The following is a 17,751-nucleotide window of genomic DNA, read 5'->3' as shown; positions in this document are numbered from 1 at the left end:
AAAATTATTGGCATTTTGCCAGATAAAAAAAAACATAATTTCTCAAAAATTTCCAGCCTCTCCCCTTTATCTATTGGTGCATACATATTTACCACCCTAACCCTCCACCCCCTACAATTTAACTCACATATTACACACCTCCCCGCCTCCACCACCATGTAACTTTCTATCTTAACACTATAACCCTTCACCAAAACACCTACCCCACAATTTTTATTACATACAGAACCAGACCACACACTTTGACCTAAAGGCCATGCATTTTCACTTAAGGGATCGGAGATCCCACACTCCTGGACACAGTATACGTCCGCATCCAAGTTGCTCAAGTAGTCCAAAATTGCCACTCTTCTCCACTCAGATTTAATCAGCCGAACATTTAGCGACAAGATGCTGAGAGCAACTTGGGCACCCATCTATTAATTTGATGTGGCAGGTCACGACAACATGCCCACCTGTACATCATCCTAACCCTTCTGGGGGTAGGACGCTGGACGTGCAAATATCGTAGTTTGTGCCTTCCCCCAAAAAAGACACATCTTGGGGATCGGATGCAGTAGGGTACACCCGGGCTGGACTCACACTGCAGTCACTTAAAGGGGAAAAGGATGGTTCAGTTTTCTTCTTTTTCTTCACTGAAGCGCCTCCATCTTCATCTGAACTATAATCCCGCCGCTGGGGGTCAAAGTTCCCCTGACCTCCCTCCTCCTCAAGGTCAGAAACGACATCGCTCCAGGCCACATGCGGTGTTCTGGTCAGATCAGACTCCTCTTCCCCCTGCAATGTAACCATCATGTCTGGAATTTCAGCCTCCAGATCCTCCACCGGGGCCACTTCCATGCCTATACGATCATCAGTTATCGTCTCAGACTCACTGACATCTGAAGCCACAGACGCGGCCCTCTGCACCGGTGGCTCAGGTGCCAGCTCCATATTTCCTCTTACATTCACACGAACCAGTTCTGGAAAAGCAACCCGAGCCTCCTCCTCATCCAGGAAAGCCAGAGTAGATATCGGAGCAGTCGGAGTTGGAGCAGTCGGAGTTGTAGCTGTGGGTGCAGGAGATTCATTTCTTCTCCTTCCCCTTCCCGCTGCCCCCGCATATGAACCAGGATGGAATATACAGTCTCTGAAGGCATGCCCCTTCTCTCCGCAGAGATTACAGACTATTTCATTTTTGCAATTATTGGAAGAATGACCCACCTCATTGCACTTCCTGCAAATAATCTGTCTGATGTCGCATGCTTCCTGAGTATGGCCATACCTCCTACAATGACGACAAAACCTGGGCGCATTGGGGAAGAACAGGTAACCCCGCTCACTCCCAATGGAAAAATTTGATGGAGGATAATGTATACCCCCTGGTTCATCAGGACTTTCCCGGAACTTGACCATGAAACGATATTTACCGGTCCATAGTTCCTCCTCATTCATGACTTTTACTGCCACCTTGGTAATATAGCAGTGCCTATTTAGAAAGGCATAAATCAAAGCCAAGTCCACATGTGGGTTGTACATGAAAACAGTCAGAGGTACCTCTTTGGAGCAATACAAGATGACAAAAGTCAGCCCATCCAAATATTGATTGTCCAGATTCTTTTTCAAACAATCATAGAAATTGTTGCAAACAGCCATAGAAGTAAATACAAGATTATACTTGCTTTTGAATTGCTGGAGGCACAAGATTTCTTCCTTCTTCACTTCAAGGAGTCCAAACAAAATCTCCTTCACCACGAAGCTGAGGGTAAAGATTCCTTCTTTGCCTTCTTCCACATCAATCTGGATTCCAAACTTCACTCGAGCCTCACCGGGCCCAGCGTATCGAATGCGTCCCATAATCGCTAGTCGTGTCTACTGGCCAACTCCTTATAGCAGCAAGTGGCTTAAGCCATAAAATGGCGATGCCACAGGGCCAAGAGTTAACGCACAGACAGCCAAATGACTAGACCCATTACAGATCTTAGCCAAAAGGCCGAGAAGCGATAACCAGAATTGGTTTCAAACTACGGAGCCACCCAAGGATCCTGAAAAGTCCATTTGTGGAGATGAGCTCCTGGACTCCCGTTAAGAAGACATGTTGTCAACCTCTAGATCCCTTACATGCCTGCACTTTTCGGCTTGCTGCTGCTGCAATCCACGCGTTTTAGATCTGCATAACTCCACCTCTTTAAACACAGCACCTTCACCCCCTGCTGTTCCCACCCGCCTCAACACCGTTGGAAGGGAGGAGAACCAATTAAGGCGGGGGGTGGGGTGGAACGAGCAGCTGTCTACCCTTAGCAGGAGGGCTCCTGATTACATACCTCTCCTGCTGCTGCTGCTGCTGGCTGTCCAGCAGCAGACTGAAGGTGGCTGCTGCTGTGCACAGGTATATAAAGGCTCAGAGCCTATTATGACACGCGCAGCCAGCGTTCCATTACCACATTCCATCTACTGCAGGCAGGATACCTGGCTGGCTGAATGTCGCTGAGAAGCTCACAGAGACCGCCATAAGCAACAGTTTAACAGAATGCCACAGACTAATCAACCAAACTTTTTGGGTTGGGTTCTCTTTTATAGTCTGCAGGCATTAAATGAAAGAAGTCAGTGTTCCAGCAGAGGGAGACAACGTTTCAGAAAAGGCATTGTAGCAAACCAAAAAAGAAATTTTAAGCGCAGCAGAGTAACCAGCGCACATACCTGTTAGCTCAGGTGAGTTTAAAAGGCTGCTGTTGATAACAAGGGCATTTGCTAAATAGATGGTGTGTGTGCAACAATATACTGAAAGGTCAATTATATTGTGCAGCTTATCTCACCACCTGTAGTTATTTAGGTGAAAGCTCCAAAATGCTTGCCTAATATGTCTGTTTATCCAAAAGGAAGTAAAAAGGGAGAGCTAGAAAGATAGCATTGCATCACATTACATGGCAATGCAATGCACAGTTGCTGAAGTTGAACCAAAATGAGCTTGTAATCTGGCTTCTGCAACTTTGAACATGAGAAATCCAATGAGGAGAAGAAAAGCAAAGCCAAAGAGTCCATCCCAAAATCCGACAAACAAGCAAAATGAACAAAAAACATTGAATTCAATTCTTTCTGATTTTAGAAACTGCATTAAAGAAGGGGTGCACCGGTCCTGGAGATACTGCAATACCAGGTCAATGCGTGGAGTGGACAGAGCAAGCTCTTTTTCCATCTCCCTGTTCTAAAAATCCATTTAATATATGGTCCCCAGATAGGGGACGTATCAGATATTAAACTGATAAGAACAGATACTACACTTGATCTTAGCCAAAAGGCCGAGAAGCGATAACCAGAATTGGTTTCAAACTACGGAGCCACCCAAGGATCCTGAAAAGTCCATTTGTGGAGATGAGCTCCTGGACTCCCGTTAAGAAGACATGTTGTCAACCTCTAGATCCCTTACATGCCTGCACTTTTCGGCTTGCTGCTGCTGCAATCCACGCGTTTTAGATCTGCATAACTCCACCTCTTTAAACACAGCACCTTCACCCCCTGCTGTTCCCACCCGCCTCAACACCGTTGGAAGGGAGGAGAACCAATTAAGGCGGGGGGTGGGGTGGAACGAGCAGCTGTCTACCCTTAGCAGGAGGGCTCCTGATTACATACCTCTCCTGCTGCTGCTGCTGCTGGCTGTCCAGCAGCAGACTGAAGGTGGCTGCTGCTGTGCACAGGTATATAAAGGCTCAGAGCCTATTATGACACGCGCAGCCAGCGTTCCATTGCCACATTCCATCTACTGCAGGCAGGATACCTGGCTGGCTGAATGTCGCTGAGAAGCTCACAGAGACCGCCATAAGCAACAGTTTAACAGAATGCCACAGACTAATCAACCAAACTTTTTGGGTTGGGTTCTCTTTTATAGTCTGCAGGCATTAAATGAAAGAAGTCAGTGTTCCAGCAGAGGGAGACAACGTTTCAGAAAAGGCATTGTAGCAAACCAAAAAAGAAATTTTAAGCGCAGCAGAGTAACCAGCGCACATACCTGTTAGCTCAGGTGAGTTTAAAAGGCTGCTGTTGATAACAAGGGCATTTGCTAAATAGATGGTGTGTGTGCAACAATATACTGAAAGGTCAATTATATTGTGCAGCTTATCTCACCACCTGTAGTTATTTAGGTGAAAGCTCCAAAATGCTTGCCTAATATGTCTGTTTATCCAAAAGGAAGTAAAAAGGGAGAGCTAGAAAGATAGCATTGCATCACATTACATGGCAATGCAATGCACAGTTGCTGAAGTTGAACCAAAATGAGCTTGTAATCTGGCTTCTGCAACTTTGAACATGAAAAATCCAATGAGGAGAAGAAAAGCAAAGCCAAAGAGTCCATCCCAAAATCCGACAAACAAGCAAAATGAACAAAAAACATTGAATTCAATTCTTTATGATTTTAGAAACTGCATTAAAGAAGGGGTGCACCGGTCCTGGAGATACTGCAATACCAGGTCAATGCGTGGAGTGGACAGAGCAAGCTCTTTTTCCATCTCCCTGTTCTAAAAATCCATTTAATATATGGTCCCCAGATAGGGGACGTATCAGATATTAAACTGATAAGAACAGATACTACACTTGATCTTAGCCAAAAGGCCGAGAAGTGATAACCAGAATTGGTTTCAAACTACGGAGCCACCCAAGGATCCTGAAAAGTCCATTTGTGGAGATGAGCTCCTGGACTCCCGTTAAGAAGACATGTTGTCAACCTCTAGATCCCTTACATGCCTGCACTTTTCGGCTTGCTGCTGCTGCAATCCACGCGTTTTAGATCTGCATAACTCCACCTCTTTAAACACAGCACCTTCACCCCCTGCTGTTCCCACCCGCCTCAACACCGTTGGAAGGGAGGAGAACCAATTAAGGCGGGGGGTGGGGTGGAACGAGCAGCTGTCTACCCTTAGCAGGAGGGCTCCTGATTACATACCTCTCCTGCTGCTGCTGCTGCTGGCTGTCCAGCAGCAGACTGAAGGTGGCTGCTGCTGTGCACAGGTATATAAAGGCTCAGAGCCTATTATGACACGCGCAGCCAGCGTTCCATTGCCACATTCCATCTACTGCAGGCAGGATACCTGGCTGGCTGAATGTCGCTGAGAAGCTCACAGAGACCGCCATAAGCAACAGTTTAACAGAATGCCACAGACTAATCAACCAAACTTTTTGGGTTGGGTTCTCTTTTATAGTCTGCAGGCATTAAATGAAAGAAGTCAGTGTTCCAGCAGAGGGAGACAACGTTTCAGAAAAGGCATTGTAGCAAACCAAAAAAGAAATTTTAAGCGCAGCAGAGTAACCAGCGCACATACCTGTTAGCTCAGGTGAGTTTAAAAGGCTGCTGTTGATAACAAGGGCATTTGCTAAATAGATGGTGTGTGTGCAACAATATACTGAAAGGTCAATTATATTGTGCAGCTTATCTCACCACCTGTAGTTATTTAGGTGAAAGCTCCAAAATGCTTGCCTAATATGTCTGTTTATCCAAAAGGAAGTAAAAAGGGAGAGCTAGAAAGATAGCATTGCATCACATTACATGGCAATGCAATGCACAGTTGCTGAAGTTGAACCAAAATGAGCTTGTAATCTGGCTTCTGCAACTTTGAACATGAAAAATCCAATGAGGAGAAGAAAAGCAAAGCCAAAGAGTCCATCCCAAAATCCGACAAACAAGCAAAATGAACAAAAAACATTGAATTCAATTCTTTCTGATTTTAGAAACTGCATTAAAGAAGGGGTGCACCGGTCCTGGAGATACTGCAATACCAGGTCAATGCGTGGAGTGGACAGAGCAAGCTCTTTTTCCATCTCCCTGTTCTAAAAATCCATTTAATATATGGTCCCCAGATAGGGGACGTATCAGATATTAAACTGATAAGAACAGATACTACACTTGATCTTAGCCAAAAGGCCGAGAAGCGATAACCAGAATTGGTTTCAAACTACGGAGCCACCCAAGGATCCTGAAAAGTCCATTTGTGGAGATGAGCTCCTGGACTCCCGTTAAGAAGACATGTTGTCAACCTCTAGATCCCTTACATGCCTGCACTTTTCGGCTTGCTGCTGCTGCAATCCACGCGTTTTAGATCTGCATAACTCCACCTCTTTAAACACAGCACCTTCACGCCCTGCTGTTCCCACCCGCCTCAACACCGTTGGAAGGGAGGAGAACCAATTAAGGCGGGGGGTGGGGTGGAACGAGCAGCTGTCTACCCTTAGCAGGAGGGCTCCTGATTACATACCTCTCCTGCTGCTGCTGCTGCTGGCTGTCCAGCAGCAGACTGAAGGTGGCTGCTGCTGTGCACAGGTATATAAAGGCTCAGAGCCTATTATGACACGCGCAGCCAGCGTTCCATTGCCACATTCCATCTACTGCAGGCAGGATACCTGGCTGGCTGAATGTCGCTGAGAAGCTCACAGAGACCGCCATAAGCAACAGTTTAACAGAATGCCACAGACTAATCAACCAAACTTTTTGGGTTGGGTTCTCTTTTATAGTCTGCAGGCATTAAATGAAAGAAGTCAGTGTTCCAGCAGAGGGAGACAACGTTTCAGAAAAGGCATTGTAGCAAACCAAAAAAGAAATTTTAAGCGCAGCAGAGTAACCAGCACACATACCTGTTAGCTCAGGTGAGTTTAAAAGGCTGCTGTTGATAACAAGGGCATTTGCTAAATAGATGGTGTGTGTGCAACAATATACTGAAAGGTCAATTATATTGTGCAGCTTATCTCACCACCTGTAGTTATTTAGGTGAAAGCTCCAAAATGCTTGCCTAATATGTCTGTTTATCCAAAAGGAAGTAAAAAGGGAGAGCTAGAAAGATAGCATTGCATCACATTACATGGCAATGCAATGCACAGTTGCTGAAGTTGAACCAAAATGAGCTTGTAATCTGGCTTCTGCAACTTTGAACATGAAAAATCCAATGAGGAGAAGAAAAGCAAAGCCAAAGAGTCCATCCCAAAATCCGACAAACAAGCAAAATGAACAAAAAACATTGAATTCAATTCTTTCTGATTTTAGAAACTGCATTAAAGAAGGGGTGCACCGGTCCTGGAGATACTGCAATACCAGGTCAATGCGTGGAGTGGACAGAGCAAGCTCTTTTTCCATCTCCCTGTTCTAAAAATCCATTTAATATATGGTCCCCAGATAGGGGACGTATCAGATATTAAACTGATAAGAACAGATACTACACTTGATCTTAGCCAAAAGGCCGAGAAGCGATAACCAGAATTGGTTTCAAACTACGGAGCCACCCAAGGATCCTGAAAAGTCCATTTGTGGAGATGAGCTCCTGGACTCCCGTTAAGAAGACATGTTGTCAACCTCTAGATCCCTTACATGCCTGCACTTTTCGGCTTGCTGCTGCTGCAATCCACGCGTTTTAGATCTGCATAACTCCACCTCTTTAAACACAGCACCTTCACCCCCTGCTGTTCCCACCCGCCTCAACACCGTTGGAAGGGAGGAGAACCAATTAAGGCGGGGGGTGGGGTGGAACGAGCAGCTGTCTACCCTTAGCAGGAGGGCTCCTGATTACATACCTCTCCTGCTGCTGCTGCTGCTGGCTGTCCAGCAGCAGACTGAAGGTGGCTGCTGCTGTGCACAGGTATATAAAGGCTCAGAGCCTATTATGACACGCGCAGCCAGCGTTCCATTGCCACATTCCATCTACTGCAGGCAGGATACCTGGCTGGCTGAATGTCGCTGAGAAGCTCACAGAGACCGCCATAAGCAACAGTTTAACAGAATGCCACAGACTAATCAACCAAACTTTTTGGGTTGGGTTCTCTTTTATAGTCTGCAGGCATTAAATGAAAGAAGTCAGTGTTCCAGCAGAGGGAGACAACGTTTCAGAAAAGGCATTGTAGCAAACCAAAAAAGAAATTTTAAGCGCAGCAGAGTAACCAGCGCACATACCTGTTAGCTCAGGTGAGTTTAAAAGGCTGCTGTTGATAACAAGGGCATTTGCTAAATAGATGGTGTGTGTGCAACAATATACTGAAAGGTCAATTATATTGTGCAGCTTATCTCACCACCTGTAGTTATTTAGGTGAAAGCTCCAAAATGCTTGCCTAATATGTCTGTTTATCCAAAAGGAAGTAAAAAGGGAGAGCTAGAAAGATAGCATTGCATCACATTACATGGCAATGCAATGCACAGTTGCTGAAGTTGAACCAAAATGAGCTTGTAATCTGGCTTCTGCAACTTTGAACATGAAAAATCCAATGAGGAGAAGAAAAGCAAAGCCAAAGAGTCCATCCCAAAATCCGACAAACAAGCAAAATGAACAAAAAACATTGAATTCAATTCTTTATGATTTTAGAAACTGCATTAAAGAAGGGGTGCACCGGTCCTGGAGATACTGCAATACCAGGTCAATGCGTGGAGTGGACAGAGCAAGCTCTTTTTCCATCTCCCTGTTCTAAAAATCCATTTAATATATGGTCCCCAGATAGGGGACGTATCAGATATTAAACTGATAAGAACAGATACTACACTTGATCTTAGCCAAAAGGCCGAGAAGTGATAACCAGAATTGGTTTCAAACTACGGAGCCACCCAAGGATCCTGAAAAGTCCATTTGTGGAGATGAGCTCCTGGACTCCCGTTAAGAAGACATGTTGTCAACCTCTAGATCCCTTACATGCCTGCACTTTTCGGCTTGCTGCTGCTGCAATCCACGCGTTTTAGATCTGCATAACTCCACCTCTTTAAACACAGCACCTTCACCCCCTGCTGTTCCCACCCGCCTCAACACCGTTGGAAGGGAGGAGAACCAATTAAGGCGGGGGGTGGGGTGGAACGAGCAGCTGTCTACCCTTAGCAGGAGGGCTCCTGATTACATACCTCTCCTGCTGCTGCTGCTGCTGGCTGTCCAGCAGCAGACTGAAGGTGGCTGCTGCTGTGCACAGGTATATAAAGGCTCAGAGCCTATTATGACACGCGCAGCCAGCGTTCCATTGCCACATTCCATCTACTGCAGGCAGGATACCTGGCTGGCTGAATGTCGCTGAGAAGCTCACAGAGACCGCCATAAGCAACAGTTTAACAGAATGCCACAGACTAATCAACCAAACTTTTTGGGTTGGGTTCTCTTTTATAGTCTGCAGGCATTAAATGAAAGAAGTCAGTGTTCCAGCAGAGGGAGACAACGTTTCAGAAAAGGCATTGTAGCAAACCAAAAAAGAAATTTTAAGCGCAGCAGAGTAACCAGCGCACATACCTGTTAGCTCAGGTGAGTTTAAAAGGCTGCTGTTGATAACAAGGGCATTTGCTAAATAGATGGTGTGTGTGCAACAATATACTGAAAGGTCAATTATATTGTGCAGCTTATCTCACCACCTGTAGTTATTTAGGTGAAAGCTCCAAAATGCTTGCCTAATATGTCTGTTTATCCAAAAGGAAGTAAAAAGGGAGAGCTAGAAAGATAGCATTGCATCACATTACATGGCAATGCAATGCACAGTTGCTGAAGTTGAACCAAAATGAGCTTGTAATCTGGCTTCTGCAACTTTGAACATGAAAAATCCAATGAGGAGAAGAAAAGCAAAGCCAAAGAGTCCATCCCAAAATCCGACAAACAAGCAAAATGAACAAAAAACATTGAATTCAATTCTTTCTGATTTTAGAAACTGCATTAAAGAAGGGGTGCACCGGTCCTGGAGATACTGCAATACCAGGTCAATGCGTGGAGTGGACAGAGCAAGCTCTTTTTCCATCTCCCTGTTCTAAAAATCCATTTAATATATGGTCCCCAGATAGGGGACGTATCAGATATTAAACTGATAAGAACAGATACTACACTTGATCTTAGCCAAAAGGCCGAGAAGCGATAACCAGAATTGGTTTCAAACTACGGAGCCACCCAAGGATCCTGAAAAGTCCATTTGTGGAGATGAGCTCCTGGACTCCCGTTAAGAAGACATGTTGTCAACCTCTAGATCCCTTACATGCCTGCACTTTTCGGCTTGCTGCTGCTGCAATCCACGCGTTTTAGATCTGCATAACTCCACCTCTTTAAACACAGCACCTTCACCCCCTGCTGTTCCCACCCGCCTCAACACCGTTGGAAGGGAGGAGAACCAATTAAGGCGGGGGGTGGGGTGGAACGAGCAGCTGTCTACCCTTAGCAGGAGGGCTCCTGATTACATACCTCTCCTGCTGCTGCTGCTGCTGGCTGTCCAGCAGCAGACTGAAGGTGGCTGCTGCTGTGCACAGGTATATAAAGGCTCAGAGCCTATTATGACACGCGCAGCCAGCGTTCCATTGCCACATTCCATCTACTGCAGGCAGGATACCTGGCTGGCTGAATGTCGCTGAGAAGCTCACAGAGACCGCCATAAGCAACAGTTTAACAGAATGCCACAGACTAATCAACCAAACTTTTTGGGTTGGGTTCTCTTTTATAGTCTGCAGGCATTAAATGAAAGAAGTCAGTGTTCCAGCAGAGGGAGACAACGTTTCAGAAAAGGCATTGTAGCAAACCAAAAAAGAAATTTTAAGCGCAGCAGAGTAACCAGCACACATACCTGTTAGCTCAGGTGAGTTTAAAAGGCTGCTGTTGATAACAAGGGCATTTGCTAAATAGATGGTGTGTGTGCAACAATATACTGAAAGGTCAATTATATTGTGCAGCTTATCTCACCACCTGTAGTTATTTAGGTGAAAGCTCCAAAATGCTTGCCTAATATGTCTGTTTATCCAAAAGGAAGTAAAAAGGGAGAGCTAGAAAGATAGCATTGCATCACATTACATGGCAATGCAATGCACAGTTGCTGAAGTTGAACCAAAATGAGCTTGTAATCTGGCTTCTGCAACTTTGAACATGAAAAATCCAATGAGGAGAAGAAAAGCAAAGCCAAAGAGTCCATCCCAAAATCCGACAAACAAGCAAAATGAACAAAAAACATTGAATTCAATTCTTTCTGATTTTAGAAACTGCATTAAAGAAGGGGTGCACCGGTCCTGGAGATACTGCAATACCAGGTCAATGCGTGGAGTGGACAGAGCAAGCTCTTTTTCCATCTCCCTGTTCTAAAAATCCATTTAATATATGGTCCCCAGATAGGGGACGTATCAGATATTAAACTGATAAGAACAGATACTACACTTGATCTTAGCCAAAAGGCCGAGAAGCGATAACCAGAATTGGTTTCAAACTACGGAGCCACCCAAGGATCCTGAAAAGTCCATTTGTGGAGATGAGCTCCTGGACTCCCGTTAAGAAGACATGTTGTCAACCTCTAGATCCCTTACATGCCTGCACTTTTCGGCTTGCTGCTGCTGCAATCCACGCGTTTTAGATCTGCATAACTCCACCTCTTTAAACACAGCACCTTCACCCCCTGCTGTTCCCACCCGCCTCAACACCGTTGGAAGGGAGGAGAACCAATTAAGGCGGGGGGTGGGGTGGAACGAGCAGCTGTCTACCCTTAGCAGGAGGGCTCCTGATTACATACCTCTCCTGCTGCTGCTGCTGCTGGCTGTCCAGCAGCAGACTGAAGGTGGCTGCTGCTGTGCACAGGTATATAAAGGCTCAGAGCCTATTATGACACGCGCAGCCAGCGTTCCATTGCCACATTCCATCTACTGCAGGCAGGATACCTGGCTGGCTGAATGTCGCTGAGAAGCTCACAGAGACCGCCATAAGCAACAGTTTAACAGAATGCCACAGACTAATCAACCAAACTTTTTGGGTTGGGTTCTCTTTTATAGTCTGCAGGCATTAAATGAAAGAAGTCAGTGTTCCAGCAGAGGGAGACAACGTTTCAGAAAAGGCATTGTAGCAAACCAAAAAAGAAATTTTAAGCGCAGCAGAGTAACCAGCGCACATACCTGTTAGCTCAGGTGAGTTTAAAAGGCTGCTGTTGATAACAAGGGCATTTGCTAAATAGATGGTGTGTGTGCAACAATATACTGAAAGGTCAATTATATTGTGCAGCTTATCTCACCACCTGTAGTTATTTAGGTGAAAGCTCCAAAATGCTTGCCTAATATGTCTGTTTATCCAAAAGGAAGTAAAAAGGGAGAGCTAGAAAGATAGCATTGCATCACATTACATGGCAATGCAATGCACAGTTGCTGAAGTTGAACCAAAATGAGCTTGTAATCTGGCTTCTGCAACTTTGAACATGAAAAATCCAATGAGGAGAAGAAAAGCAAAGCCAAAGAGTCCATCCCAAAATCCGACAAACAAGCAAAATGAACAAAAAACATTGAATTCAATTCTTTCTGATTTTAGAAACTGCATTAAAGAAGGGGTGCACCGGTCCTGGAGATACTGCAATACCAGGTCAATGCGTGGAGTGGACAGAGCAAGCTCTTTTTCCATCTCCCTGTTCTAAAAATCCATTTGATATATGGTCCCCAGATAGGGGACGTATCAGATATTAAACTGATAAGAACAGATTTTTTTTTTTTTTTTTTTTTTTTTTTTTTCTTACCAAATCAGATAGGCCGGAGCATAAGCTCAATCAAATCGACTTACAAAAGCCTTTCATTGACACTTAGCCTTTCATCACACTTGGTATATAATCAAAAATAAAACCAAACCTTATCATCAGGTACATTATACACTACTAATTAAACTTTACCAAAAACCTCCACTTTTTAAACTTCCAGATCCCTTCAGCATCTATAATACTTCCACGTTCCTGATCCCAGAGGTATATTACATACATACGTGACAGAATCAATCTCAAACATTCATTAACTGACATTTTCTTCCTTTTAAAAACTAACAAATTCCTCGCATCCCACAAACTTTCAATTACACACACCACCAACAACCATAAAATCCTATCCTTAATTCTACTACATGCACCCATCCCAAACATAGCAAGTTTCCAATTAACATACTTTACACCCACCAATTCCTTGCAAAGTCCCCCTATACCCTTCCATACATCATATGCAAAATCACAATCCCATACCATATGTCTAACATGCTCTCTCAAACCACATCCATCCCTCGGGCATACCTCAGATTTAACTAAATCCCTCTTCTTTTGCACATCTCTAACAGGCAAAATGTCATGCAATATCATCCAAGCGATATCTCTCTGTCTGTTAGTCACACCATCTATACTTAATTTTCTCCACATCTCGGTTACTTCCTCCCCTCTCAACCCATTGATATTACATACCACCTCACGCTCACGCACCATCCTAATGACTTTCTTCTTTTGCCTAAAATCACTCATGTTAACGGACAACAAATCATACTTCCTTACAAATTTCTCAACACAACCATACCATACAGGACACTTAAAAGCAACAGGCACTCTAGCATCCCTTTTGACCCACTTTAAGCCATAAAGCATCCATCCAGCCGAATACTTCATCATATAAGCACACTTATTACTTTTCCCTAGAACCACCACCACCATTTTCACGCAACTAATCCCTAAAAAGAAATCAATATTTGGAAAATCCAAACCACCATTTACACATAACTTATAGACATATTCCCGTTTCAATTTCTCCATGCGACTTCCCCAAAGAAAATTAAAGATGAATTTCTCAGTTTTCCTAATTTTCTTAAAAGCAGCAGGATATACATTCGCAACAAACAACAAAATAGGCAAAATAACCGCCTTAATAATCAGAACTTTCCCAGTCAGAGTTAGTTCTCTCATTCGCCAAAAATTCAACTTGCGCACCACTCTCACCCCACAATCTTCCCAACTCTCATTTCCTTTCAAATCATCATTAAACTTAATCCCAAGCACCTTTATTGCACCATCCTCACACCTCACACCATCCATCCGTACATTCCTCTCACCAAAACATTTAAAGGAACTCTTAGTCCAATTGACCTTAAAAGCTGAGACACTACAAAACAAACTTAATATCAACCTTGCCCTACTCATCGCAGCCATATTCCCACTCACAATCACTACATCATCCATGTAACCTAGAATTCTCACATCCTTTCCATTACTCCCAGGAATCATCACACCTCTCATAACCTTATCCTTCCTAACCATACACATCAACACTTCAATCACACTAATAAACAAAAAAGGGGACATAGGGCACCCCTGACGCACTCCTGATTTAATTCTCACTTTCTCACTCAACCACCCATTCACCAAAAATTCACTTGAAACATTACAATACAAACTCCTAACACAGTTTACAAAATTCCTGGAATAACCCATCTTAGACAAAACCTTAAACATAAAGCTATGTGACACACGGTCAAAAGCTTTTTCAAAATCAACCGAAAACAACAAACATTTCTGCTTACGACTCATAGAATCCCCAATCACATCACGCAACAACACCAAATTTTCAGTCATACTTCTCCCAGGCACTGCACACACTTGATCTTCATCCACCACACCGCCAATCACTTCCCGCATCCGGCTAGCCAACAATTTACTAAACACCTTATAGTCTGCATTCAAAAGGGTGATTGGCCTCCAATTCCCCAAATCCTTTTTATCACCTTTCTTATGAACCAAAACCACCACCCCATCTCTCATAGATTCACTCAACATATTCTCCGTGAACATATACTGGCACACCTCCAGTAAGTCATTTCCCATCGTGTCCCATTCCTTAACATATAACTCCACGGGCAGTCCATCCTTCCCAGGTGTTTTATTCTTACTCGCAGACATCACCACTTTTTTAACTTCATCCAACACAATTACATCATCCAATATTTCACGTTCATCCTCACCCAAACAACCTTCTAAACACCCCAAAGCATCAGTCAACATCCTATCATCAACCCATTTTTCCCCATACAACTCCTTATAAAACAACACCACCTCCTGCATCACATCCTTCCCACTCACACACACCCCATCACCATTCACCACCTCATCCATATCTACTTTCTTCCCAAAAACTTTTTTGAAAAAAAACCTTGTGCATTTCTCATTTTTCTCCAAATGTTCAATCTTAGAACGGTAAATAATTTCTTTCCCTTTACCCTCAATATATTTCTTAATCTCTTCTTTCACTTGACACATCAAAACATCCACATCCACTCCAATCATCCTTAACTTCCTCAGCCACTCCAGTCTAGAGCTTAAATCATTAAATTTTGCTCTATTCATTGCTGCTTTCCTCCTGCCCCTTTTTCTAAAGAAAAAAACAATCTCACTCTTCATCCAGTCCCACCACTCAAGCACATTCCTGAAATCACTTTTTTTTATCCCTCCACCTAACATACATTCGCCTAAAATCACGCATGATCCTATTATCTTCCAGCAAACGCACATTAAGTTTCCACACGCCACCACCATATACAAAGGAAATCTTACCTTCTAGACGTGCCCTCAAACACACATGGTCAGAGAAGGGAACATCTTCCTGCTGGAAATTCCTACAAATAACATTTTGTGAAGAAAAGAAGATACGGTCTATTCTAGACTCTATGCCTCCCCTGTCGGCCTTATAGGTCGCAGGAGGTGGATTACCTAAAAAAAAAACTTCCGCAGCATCCTGTAAGGAAAAATCCGCCACAAGACTCTTGAGTCTTTTACCTGTAACATCCATCTTATCCCCCTCCGTCACACAATTGAAATCTCCAACAAAAATTATTGGCATTTTGCCAGATAAAAAAAAACATAATTTCTCAAAAATTTCCAGCCTCTCCCCTTTATCTATTGGTGCATACATATTTACCACCCTAACCCTCCACCCCCTACAATTTAACTCACATATTACACACCTCCCCGCCTCCACCACCATGTAACTTTCTATCTTAACACTATAACCCTTCACCAAAACACCTACCCCACAATTTTTATTACATACAGAACCAGACCACACACTTTGACCTAAAGGCCATGCATTTTCACTTAAGGGATCGGAGATCCCACACTCCTGGACACAGTATACGTCCGCATCCAAGTTGCTCAAGTAGTCCAAAATTGCCACTCTTCTCGACTCAGATTTAATCAGCCGAACATTTAGCGACAAGATGCTGAGAGCAACTTGGGCACCCATCTATTAATTTGATGTGGCAGGTCACGACAACATGCCCACCTGTACATCATCCTAACCCTTCTGGGGGTAGGACGCTGGACGTGCAGATATCGTAGTTTGTGCCTTCCCCCAAAAAAGACACATCTTGGGGATCGGATGCAGTAGGGTACACCCGGGCTGGACTCACACTGCAGTCACTTAAAGGGGAAAAGGATGGTTCAGTTTTCTTCTTTTTCTTCACTGAAGCGCCTCCATCTTCATCTGAACTATAATCCCGTCGCTGGGGGTCAAAGTCCCCCTGACCTCCCTCCTCCTCAAGGTCAGAAACGACATCGCTCCAGGCCACATGCGGTGTTCTGGTCAGATCAGACTCCTCTTCCCCCTGCAATGTAACCATCATGTCTGGAATTTCAGCCTCCAGATCCTCCACCGGGGCCACTTCCATGCCTATACGATCATCAGTTATCGTCTCAGACTCACTGACATCTGAAGCCACAGACGCGGCCCTCTGCACCGGTGGCTCAGGTGCCAGCTCCATATTTCCTCTTACATTCACACGAACCAGTTCTGGAAAAGCAACCCGAGCCTCCTCCTCATCCAGGAAAGCCAGAGTAGATATCGGAGCAGTCGGAGTTGGAGCAGTCGGAGTTGTAGCTGTGGGTGCAGGAGATTCATTTCTTCTCCTTCCCCTTCCCGCTGCCCCTGCATATGAACCAGGATGGAATATACAGTCTCTGAAGGCATGCCCCTTCTCTCCGCAGAGGTTACAGACTATTTCATTTTTGCAATTATTGGAAGAATGACCCACCTCATTGCACTTCCTGCAAATAATCTGTCTGATGTCGCATGCTTCCTGAGTATGGCCATACCTCCTACAATGACGACAAAACCTGGGCGCATTGGGGAAGAACAGGTAACCCCGCTCACTCCCAATGGAAAAATTTGATGGAGGATAATGTATACCCCCTGGTTCATCAGGACTTTCCCGGAACTTGACCATGAAACGATATTTACCGGTCCATAGTTCCTCCTCATTCATGACTTTTACTGCCACCTTGGTAATATAGCAGTGCCTATTTAGAAAGGCATAAATCAAAGCCAAGTCCACATGTGGGTTGTACATGAAAACAGTCAGAGGTACCTCTTTGGAGCAATACAAGATGACAAAAGTCAGCCCATCCAAATATTGATTGTCCAGATTCTTTTTCAAACAATCATAGAAATTGTTGCAAACAGCCATAGAAGTAAATACAAGATTATACTTGCTTTTGAATTGCTGGAGGCACAAGATTTCTTCCTTCTTCACTTCAAGGAGTCCAAACAAAATCTCCTTCACCACGAAGCTGAGGGTAAAGATTCCTTCTTTGCCTTCTTCCACATCAATCTGGATTCCAAACTTCACTCGAGCCTCACCGGGCCCAGCGTATCGAATGCGTCCCATTATCGCTAGTCGTGTCTACTGGCCAACTCCTTATAGCAGCAAGTGGCTTAAGCCATAAAATGGCGATGCCACAGGGCCAAGAGTTAACGCACAGACAGCCAAATGACTAGACCCATTACAGATCTGAGCCAAAAGGCCGAGAAGCGATAACCAGAATTGGTTTCAAACTACGGAGCCACCCAAGGATCCTGAAAAGTCCATTTGTGGAGATGAGCTCCTGGACTCCCGTTAAGAAGACATGTTGTCAACCTCTAGATCCCTTACATGCCTGCACTTTTCGGCTTGCTGCTGCTGCAATCCACGCGTTTTAGATCTGCATAACTCCACCTCTTTAAACACAGCACCTTCACCCCCTGCTGTTCCCACCCGCCTCAACACC

General features: G+C 44.4%; 8 non-coding genes across 8 annotated transcripts; all 8 read right to left on the bottom strand.

The window, feature by feature from the left end:
* Positions 1-3,099: 3,099 nt before the first annotated feature.
* LOC141236500 (U2 spliceosomal RNA) lies at positions 3,100-3,290 on the bottom strand. Its single transcript, XR_012302152.1, has one exon. It is a non-coding gene; the product is annotated as a U2 spliceosomal RNA (small nuclear RNA).
* A 1,115-nt stretch (positions 3,291-4,405) lies between these two features.
* LOC141236617 (U2 spliceosomal RNA) lies at positions 4,406-4,596 on the bottom strand. The gene has a single exon (XR_012302269.1). It is a non-coding gene; the product is annotated as a U2 spliceosomal RNA (small nuclear RNA).
* A 1,115-nt stretch (positions 4,597-5,711) lies between these two features.
* LOC141236499 (U2 spliceosomal RNA) lies at positions 5,712-5,902 on the bottom strand. The gene has a single exon (XR_012302151.1). It is a non-coding gene; the product is annotated as a U2 spliceosomal RNA (small nuclear RNA).
* A 1,115-nt stretch (positions 5,903-7,017) lies between these two features.
* On the bottom strand, positions 7,018-7,208 carry LOC141236498 (U2 spliceosomal RNA). Its single transcript, XR_012302150.1, has one exon. It is a non-coding gene; the product is annotated as a U2 spliceosomal RNA (small nuclear RNA).
* Positions 7,209-8,323: 1,115 nt separating this feature from the next.
* LOC141236616 (U2 spliceosomal RNA) lies at positions 8,324-8,514 on the bottom strand. The gene has a single exon (XR_012302268.1). It is a non-coding gene; the product is annotated as a U2 spliceosomal RNA (small nuclear RNA).
* A 1,115-nt stretch (positions 8,515-9,629) lies between these two features.
* On the bottom strand, positions 9,630-9,820 carry LOC141236497 (U2 spliceosomal RNA). Its single transcript, XR_012302149.1, has one exon. It is a non-coding gene; the product is annotated as a U2 spliceosomal RNA (small nuclear RNA).
* Positions 9,821-10,935: 1,115 nt separating this feature from the next.
* Positions 10,936-11,126, bottom strand: LOC141236496 (U2 spliceosomal RNA). Its single transcript, XR_012302148.1, has one exon. It is a non-coding gene; the product is annotated as a U2 spliceosomal RNA (small nuclear RNA).
* A 1,115-nt stretch (positions 11,127-12,241) lies between these two features.
* Positions 12,242-12,439, bottom strand: LOC141236760 (U2 spliceosomal RNA). Its single transcript, XR_012302397.1, has one exon. It is a non-coding gene; the product is annotated as a U2 spliceosomal RNA (small nuclear RNA).
* Positions 12,440-17,751: the final 5,312 nt, after the last annotated feature.

The sequence above is a fragment of the Phyllobates terribilis genome, unplaced genomic scaffold (genome assembly GCF_046119375.1).
Source record: "Phyllobates terribilis strain yellow unplaced genomic scaffold, ASM4611937v1 Scaffold_710__1_contigs__length_769263, whole genome shotgun sequence".
NCBI lineage: Eukaryota > Metazoa > Chordata > Amphibia > Anura > Dendrobatidae > Phyllobates > Phyllobates terribilis.
Note: the sequence above shows the minus strand (reverse complement) of the source record. Positions and strands in the feature narration are given on the sequence as shown.